This window comes from Sardina pilchardus, chromosome 24 (genome assembly GCF_963854185.1).
Source record: "Sardina pilchardus chromosome 24, fSarPil1.1, whole genome shotgun sequence".
NCBI lineage: Eukaryota > Metazoa > Chordata > Actinopteri > Clupeiformes > Clupeidae > Sardina > Sardina pilchardus.
The window spans coordinates 21,430,167-21,439,105 of record NC_085017.1 but is presented as its reverse complement, the minus strand read 5'-3'; the positions used below and the strand labels follow the sequence as shown (position 1 = coordinate 21,439,105).

The window sequence follows — 8,939 nt, the reverse complement described above, 5'->3', positions numbered from 1 at the left end:
GAACCAAAAAGTAGGACTATGATAAAAACAAACGACATTTGTCAAAACCAGAACTGAATGTCAGAGTGAATGTACAGTAGGTGGTGCTTGTGTATGTTGGCACCCATGTACCAGCACGTCGTGACGAGGCTTGTACAGCAATGAAATCATAAAGGGAAATTATTGTGCAAGGGTGCTACTGTGAAGGTGCTGGTATGCATGTATGGTATGGCTGTCCCAAAGACCCTCTGAGTGAGTGACAGTCATTGGAAGAAAATATTACAGCATGGAAATAAGATGTTGCCCAAACCTGTGATCCAATAACCTTCCTGAGTTGAAACATTTTTGGAAGAATTTTATAGGAACACGACAGATACATTTTAATGACTGTTCTTCAGCGATGACACCTATTTATTTTCAGTCATTTTTGAACACATAAATATAACACAAAGGTTGTGCAATGTGCTCATTATGCAGTCATGTCTTTGAGCAAAGAATGTTCCAAAGAAGAAACCTATGTACACGTGCACGGGAAGGCACGTGTGTATTGTATAAGAGAGAGAGAGAGAGAGAGAGAGAGAGAGAGAGAGAGTGTGTGTGTGTGTGTGTGTGTGTGTGTGTGTGTCTTCAAATAGTGTCCTGTCAAAAGTGAGTGGACCCCTATCGCTTGGTGTCTTCCCCAAACACACCCACCCCCACCCACTCTCTCCATCAGAGTGTGAATTATTGATTCTCTGCTCTCTAATCGCCACCCAGGGGAGTGGGGTGAGGGTGAGGGTGGGGGTGCTGTAGAGTCTGAGGACAACAATCTACGTCTGGACATTCTCTCCCCTAAAGACATTACAGTAAGAGGCCAAGGGACAATATTATACTAGCGACAATATACACTCACTTCACAGCACTGAAAATATGACACTACTTTCAGCACCTTTCAGCAGGTAAATCGTCACAGTGTGACCAGAATAGTGGCCGTTTAACATTTTGAAGAACTTCTGAAAGAAATTCAACACAGAACTTTTTTTTTTTAAAACTCCCCTGATGAAGGAAAGATTTCCCTTTGGGAAAAGAAATGCCTCCTCACTTCCACAGCACCTGACATACCATAATATATCTCATATTAAAACTGTTTTTGAAAAATCTCACAGAATTATCAGCAATGAGTTAAATACAGTCACAGCGATTTATTCTGTCTTTCAACCTAACCTGACCAGCACACACATTGACACCACCCATCTCCAGACCAGGCATGATCATTAGGACCCTCATTAGGATAAAACAGATACTGTACTGTACATATTCACAAACCCCAACAAGACAGTGTCCATTGCTTGGGCTTATTGTCCTTAAATGAGGGTCAGAAGAAGTGGCCTTACTGAACTCTGTGTGCTTGGGGGTGGGGGGGTGGAGGGGTGTGTGTGTGTGTGTGGGGGGGGGGGGGGGGGGCAGGAATGCAGTTGTCTTTCTGACCACGGGGAGGAGAGGCTGACAGTGCAGCTGTTGTGGACAGAGCAAGTGTGTGTGTGTGTGTGTGTGTGTGTGTGTGTGGACAAGTAAGCCACCAAGATCATCTCTCTCGGTAAGATGAAAACTTTTGGGAGAGAAGTCATGGGAAGAGTGAGAGAGAGAGAGTTGAGAAAGACAGAAAAAGAGAGGAATAGAGAGGGAGAGGGGAAGAGAGACAGAGAGAGAGAGAAAGCGAGAGAAAAAAGACAGGTTGAGGGAGACATCACGTTGAGAGTGTGATTATGAGAGAATGAGAGAGTTAGTGAATGAGTGAGTGAGTGAGTGTGTGTGTGTGTGAGAGTGAGAGAGAGAGAGTGTGTGAAAAAATGAACAAATAAAGTGAGTATCTAGCCTCTATCTCAATGAGCTAACTAAGGTAGGCATCCTTTGTCTCTCTCTCTTTCTCTCTCTCTCTCTAACTTAATATGATTAATCTCTTTTTCTCTATACTGTATATCAAAACAAATGACACTAAATTGACATAATGAATAAAGCCCTATTAGCTAAACCTGCAGGTATAGCATATTAGATATTGACATTTTATGGAGAGTAGTATTCATAAAAAAAAAATCAATCTTTATGAATCAATCTATTCATCAATGATAATGAACAACAATAAAACGATCAAACAATGTAGTAGATAAAACAACAGTCTGTATCTAAATGAGCTAATCTAAGGTATGGCATATCTCTCTTTCTCTCTCTGTCTCTCTCTCTCCATTTCTCTCTCTCTTTCTTGGCTAGACTGCTGGCCAGATGAGTGTCACCCCTGCAGCTGCCGGGAGAAGCAGAGCGGAGAGAAGAGGGAAAACACACACAGCGGACAAAACACCTTTCAGCTTCTTTTTCTCCTCTTCAGGCCAGAATGCTGGAGATTAATGTACAAGAAAGAGGGGCTTGAGATAGCTGAGAAGACTGTGTGTGTGTGTGTGTGTGTGTGTGTGTGTGTGTGTGTGTGTGAGAGAGAGAGAGAGAGTGTGTATGTGTGTGTGTGTGTGTGTGTGTGTGTGTGTGTGTGTGTGTGTGTGTGTGTGTGTTAGTGTGTGTGTGTGTGTGTGTGTGAGAGAGAGATTATGCTGCCTACGTTGCATTCCTGCCCAGCAAATCTGATGGGAGGACTATGAAAGGATCCACCTGAGAAAGCTCCATGTGAGAGGGGAAGGAGGGGGGGGGGGCGGTGGTCTGGGGCAAAACTGTTGGGAGAGAAGTTATGGGAAGAGTGGGAGAGAGTTTGTGCTAAGGAGAGAAAGAGAGAGGGAGCAAGAGAGAGAGTGAGAGAGGAAGAGACCGAGAGAAGCAATACAGTACCGAGACATTAGGATAAGAGTGGGAGAGAGCCCGAATATGAGAGAGAGTGAGAAAGACTTAGTGTGTGAGTATGAGAGAGAGAGGAAGAGAGAGAGAGAGAGAGAGAGAGAGAGAGAGAGAGAGAGGGGAGGGGTTGGGTAGGAGGGCTTGTCCGTTCTCCTGGCTCTATATAGAGACGGCAGTGCGCTAGTCAGCCAGAGCACAGAGTGACTGAGTGACTTGCAGGGCAGCAGAGAGGGGGAGAGAGAGAGAGAGAGAAAGAAAGAGAGAGAAAGAAAGGGAAGGAAAGTGAGCACGGCAAAGGAGAGAGTCTGAAACCTGAAGCCTTTCTCCACCTGCATGTGTGTGTGTGTGTGTGTGTATGTGCTGTGTGCGTTGAGTTGTTTTTGACACAGCCACAACAGAGTTAGATTGGAGCACACACACCACAAGTGAAGGAGTTGTTTGTCATTGGATTTACAGCAACAGGAGAGTGATACAGAGAGACAGATTTATTTTCTTCTGCAAACGCAACAGAAGGTAAGCCCACCTTTGCTCTTTCTTTTCCCTTCCTTGCCGAGCGGGGTTTTCATTTTTAGCCTCCAGCGTCTGTCCAATATCCTGGGAAGAAAACAGGTGCACGTTGCAGACTGCTGCAGAATGTCCTATTTCTACACAGCAAACTTAAGGGCAGAGTTTTAGTCTCTGTGTCCGGTCAAGAATAGGTCTCATGTCAGCATTGTTAGCCAGCTGTTCTTCCTACTTTAGATAAATCAGTGATGATTGCAGATGGCATACAGTCTGATTTGTTGGCATATAGAAACTTTAACTTGAGTGCCATGAATCTTAAAAATTCTAAATTCTAATTATGTTATGGGTTGTACCACAGTACTTTTAAAAACATTTTTTTTTAAATACTTAAAAAAAAAACTTAATGCTCTGTGCTTACAGTAATAGGAACTAAGCTAACAGCTCTGGCTACATTGTGGTAAACTTCAAAGGACTTTCTAGCTGTTTCCAGGACTTTTCTAGCTGTTTCTTCCCAGACATAGCTCGTCCACATGAGTTGTCCTCAACCTGAGAAACACATTGGCCAGTGTGGGGTTCCTGCATCAGATACTACTGTGTTACTGTGATAAACATCAGCTGAGATTAGGAGAGGTGTCTGGTACATCGTCGCTCTGCCCCAGAGCTTGTTTTTGCAGCGAGACACGACAGCCGGGTTAATGCCTGGCTGCAAATCTTGCCGCGGACACGGAACTCTCTAGAAGCACTTGACTTGGCTTCACTCCCCTGCTGAGTGAAGCAATGTTTCAAAGTTCAGAATGCGTGTGTAGATGAGCCGTAAGCTGTATTTGTCTGTGTATGTATGTGTGTGTGTGTGTGTGTGTGTGTGTGTGTGTGTGTGTGTGTGTGTGTTAGTGTGTGTTTTTGTGACAGAGAGAGAACGTTAGTGAGTGAATATCCCTAACTTGTTGTCTGTTTCAAACAACCCCTATTTGGATGTTACAAATTGCACAAATCCATTTGTGCATGGTTGAGTCTTCTTCACCCCTGTGTCTCCCTATCTCCCACCCCTTCTAATATATCATCATTTACTCGGATCCCTATCAAAGCCTCCTCTGAGCTGGAGCCAATTCATCTAGTTTATTTACAACAGCATGACGCACACTCTGAGGCCAGACTAGGGCATCTGCAGCTAAAGGGTGTGGGAAGTGAAGTCTCCCAATACAGATACAATATTACTGTCCTGAAATCAGTTTTTGGGTCAAAGTTTGAAGCTGCAGGAGTTGGTGGAGTGGTCAGTCAGAGTGAGGGTGTAGGGCAGACACCTCGATGTGTGTGTGTGTTGGGGTGTGTGTGTGTGTGTGTGTTGGGGTGTGTGTGTGTGTGTGTGTGTGTGTGACTGTGTGTGTGTGGTGGTGGTGGTGGTGTGTGTGTGTGTGTGTGTGTGGGGGGGGGGGGGGGGTGTTGAATTAGCTGTCTCTCTCCGGTCCATCTGTCCACTTTTGAAGATCTTCTGTGTGGGGGGATTCAGTTACGGGTCACCAACTGTGTGTGTGTGTGTGTAAATGGTTGTGTGTGTCTCTTTCTCTCTTTCTCTCTCAGACACACAGACAATCTCTCTCTGTATGCATGTGTGTCTGTTAGTGTGTCTGCGCGTCTGTGAATGTGTGTGTGCTGGGGTGAAAATGTCTGTGAGAGTGCATGCATGCGTGTGTGTGTGTGTGTGTGTGTGTGTGTGTGTGTGTGTGTGTGTGTGTGTGTGTGTGTGTGCGGGTGTTTGTGTGTGTGTGTGTGTGTGTGTGTGTGTGTGTGTGTGTGTGTGTGTGGTGTGTGTGTGTGTGTGTGTGTGTGTGTGTGTGTGTGTGTAAATGGTTGTGTGTGTCTCTTTCTCTCTTTCTCTCTCAGACACACAGTGATCTCTCTCTGTATGCATGTGTGTCTGTTAGTGTGTCTGCGTGTCTGTGAATGTGTGTGTGCTGGGGTGAAAATGTCTGTGAGAGTGCATGCATGCGTGTGTGTGTGTGTGTGTGTGTGTGTGTGTGTGTGTGTGTGTGTGTGTGTGTGTGTGTGTGTGTTTGTGTGTGTGTGTGTGTGTTGGGGTCAGAATGTCGGTGAGAGTGCATGCATGTGTGTGTGGTGTGTGTGTGTGTATGTGTGTGTGTGTGTGTGTGTGTGTGTGTGCGCGCGCGCTTGCGTGTGTGTGAGCAGCAGCTGGTCTTCTCACTGACAATACTGGGAGTCACGCAGTGCATCCCCACCCAGAGTTCAAGGACCGCTGAAATCTCCCCAGTCCATCTCCATAGGATGCAGCCACACAATCAGACAGCGCTTCCCCCAGTCCAAACAATCAATCTGATGAGCTAATCCAGGCGGCTTTAGGTGTGTCCGCCGGGCACAGATGATTCATTCGCCAAACGCACACCAATGCAATTATAGTATATGGAAGGCAAACAGGAGGGATGGAGGGAGGAAGGAAGGAAGGAGGATGAAGGAAAAGAAAACGATTGCCTCTCGTCCACACTCGTGCGTCCAGAAGCTCCGTTTTCGAAAGGGACCTTGCGCGGATCACATGACCGGCAGGAGAGATTAGAGCGCCGTATATTTAGTTTCCCATTTAACAGCAGCGGCGCTGTGCAGTGGACGTAGCAGGGGGGTGGAGCGGGTGGTGGTGGTGGTGGTGGTGGTTGGTGGGGAGTGCCCCGGCGGTGGTGCAGGTCACGGAGTTCAGCCCTCGCTGCGCCGCGCTGCCACTCACTCGGACAGAAGAGACCTGATAGGACGGAGGCTAGTTTAGTTAGCGCGTTAGCGCAGGGCGTGATGGAGAGAGAGCAGAGGGATAAAGAGAGAGAGAGAGAGTGAGTGAGAAAGAAAGAAAGAAAGAGAGAGAGTGAGAGAGAGAGAGAGAAAGTGGAAATAAGTAGTGCAGAGTTCGCAATGTTCTCAGTTGCACCTGGTTTGTTTACCACCGGTGCCTTTGCACAATAGCAGTCACTGGAGTGTTCAAGAGGCCTTGTGCCAGCACAATACACCACCTAACGTGTGAATGAGATTCTGTATGTGTATGTGTGTGGGTGACCAAGGGAGTGTGACAGGGAGTAGGTGACTTAGAGTTTGTGCCTGCGTAGGAAGGAATGTCTCTGTGTGTGTGTGTGTGTGTGTGTGTGTGTGTGTGTGTGTGTGTGCTTGGGTGTGTGCGCTTGCACGCGCTTGCATATGCTCGACTGCTGGTCTAAAGGCACAGTCATGCAGAAAACTGCACCGCAAAGGACTTTTTTCCGGAGCCGGGGCCTTTATCTGCCGGACGACGGCGGGCATTGTCCCCCCCAGCGGCTGATTGGATAATTAATGATACTATTTATGTAACCCCTCCCCGCCTCTTCCCCTGCCCTGTCCCGCCCCCCTTTCTCCTCCTCCTGGAAACCGGACCCTGCCAACAGGCAGTTCCACCACAGTCACATGTGGCACTGGGCCATTGTTCTCTGGCCAGGGGTAGAGGGGGCAATAAAGTACGCACCGGCGAGCACAGGATGGCTAATCAGGGGTAGTCACAAAGCAACGCCATAGCAGAGGTCATAACAACACAGTGCTGTGGAGAGAGAGAGAGAGAGAGAGAGAGAGAGATAGAGAGTGAGACAGTGAGAGTGAGACAGTGAGAATAAGAGGGCAAGAGAGAAAGAGAGAGAATGAGAGAGAGAGAGAGAGAGAGAGAGAGAGAGGTGTTACAACATGCAGTACCTTTAGCTGTCCCTGTGGTAAACATGCTTGGGAGAGTGTGGGTTGCACATGGGTAGCATGTGGAGGAAGTATGTCGTAGTGAAGCTACTGTAGAGGGCACGTGTGGCTGGGACTGGCGTGAGCTGTGACAATTTTGTTTCCATTATTATTTGGACAGTGGCGTTCCTGATAAGTGTGTCTGGTCTGCTTGGCTTTTTGTGACAGCAGGAAGTTTGGTCTGTTTCCTTTCCCTGATAATGTTAGGCACTCCCCTGTTGACACTAAGCCCTAATGTTAGCTACTGCAGACTGACCATGCCCCGGTGGAATGGACAGTTCCCGATAGCAGACCAAGGGCCGGATTTGGCCTGAGTTTGGCTCAGATCAGGGCTCCGTATACATGGTTCTATGATCAGTAGGAAAATATGAGGTCTGTTTTTTGTGTCTGTCACATTCTGACTTTTTATGAGTGTTTTAATAAGGTGCCAGTGGAATACATTGCGAACACCTGTGCTGTAGAAAGAGCCTTGAAAACATCAGTGCCTCAAGACACAATAAATCATAGTCTGGAGTATCGGAGCACTTACTGTAGGATAGCTTTTTGAGACTATAGTGTTGTGTGTCAGATTGTGTGACAAATCATTTAATTTTAATTAAAGTCAGAGGAATATACATCAATACAGGCAACATGAATTATGGCAAATGATTGAAAATAGTCCAATGAATTGCATGTGAGATGAACTTGATGAAAGTGTCTGCCAAACACATAAACTCCAACTTTAAAAGGTCGCACCAGAGCATGTTATTATAAACAATAAAACATCTTATCATTTTGTTCTGTGCCATGAGAGTGCAGACAGTCTCACAGCTTGAGGGTCTCTGTTTGAGTGCAGTGGTTCCATCTGAATTCATCGTGGGATTGCAAACATTGCATTTTTGCTTTCATATCATTTCAAAGACTTTTTTTTACTGTCTTTTTTCTTTTCTGTGCCACAGCCAGTCCTTTGTAACCCACCCCCATCTCCTGGCATGTTTAGATATGTATTCCTATTGTCCATAGGCCTACTGTACGTGCACCATTCAGTGCCATTGTGTGATTATTTAGAGAGCAGACGGCCACATCAGAACATACACTAATGTAGAGAGTTGAGCTCTCCAGCTGTGTGTGGGTGATTAAAAAACCCTGACCACTGTACAAATAGGACGGCTTGACACTATTATTAGTTTCTTGGAAGAAAACCAACAATCAAAGACTTGAAAGTGCTATGTTGAAAAGCCTAGCCGAGTTCCAAGGCATTTAAGTAGCAGAGGGCACGGCCTTGTGATTTGACGACTTGCGCCAATTCCCACTGACGACAAGGCAGAGGGAAAAAAAGAAAAGACAAGAGGAAAAACGTGTGAAAGACAAAGATGGCAAACCTTCTGCAGTCTGTGTTCTTGCCCGGGCCGCTGCACTTGAAGGTCAAGGAGATAGCATTCAATGGCATTGCGTGTTTATCAAAGGTGTTTATATTTGGCGTTGAGGAACTGTCTGGCTGTTTAACGGAGCGGGAGTCGGAGCTCACTCGCCTCTTCAGGACGACCATGTGAGAAATTAACGGGGGGTGTCGCAACCGGTCACGTTGCCCTCCCCCCCCCCCCACCCCCCCCCGCTCTCCGCTGCTCTCCGTCACATGCCCAAGTGTGCCCGTTATGCGCTATGCTCGGCTGCTGTTGCTGTTCCCCTGTTGCTGCTGGTGTGTGTCAGGACGAATACAAACTACGTGCCTGCTGGTGGATGGAAGCTATGTGCCTAACGGGCTGGGAGGCTGTGGTTTTCCAAGGAAAGATGACTGGACATGTAAAGAATCACGGCATGCCAGGTTGTGCGAGATTGTAGATAAGCCAATTGACTCTGACCTGAAAAAGTCCTTTTAGTCCAAACTCTGGCTGGCCTGACGGGTGTGGCAG

The 8,939-nt window shown here is 46.9% G+C and overlaps 1 protein-coding gene across 1 annotated transcript in view; it reads left to right on the top strand.

The window, feature by feature from the left end:
- Positions 1-2,992: 2,992 nt before the first annotated feature.
- tinagl1 (tubulointerstitial nephritis antigen-like 1) overlaps positions 2,993-8,939 on the top strand; it is a 47,954-nt gene continuing 42,007 nt past the window's right edge. The window contains exon 1 of the mRNA XM_062528801.1: positions 2,993-3,309. The gene's annotated coding sequence lies outside the window, so the exon portion shown is untranslated. The remainder of the gene's footprint in view (positions 3,310-8,939) is intronic.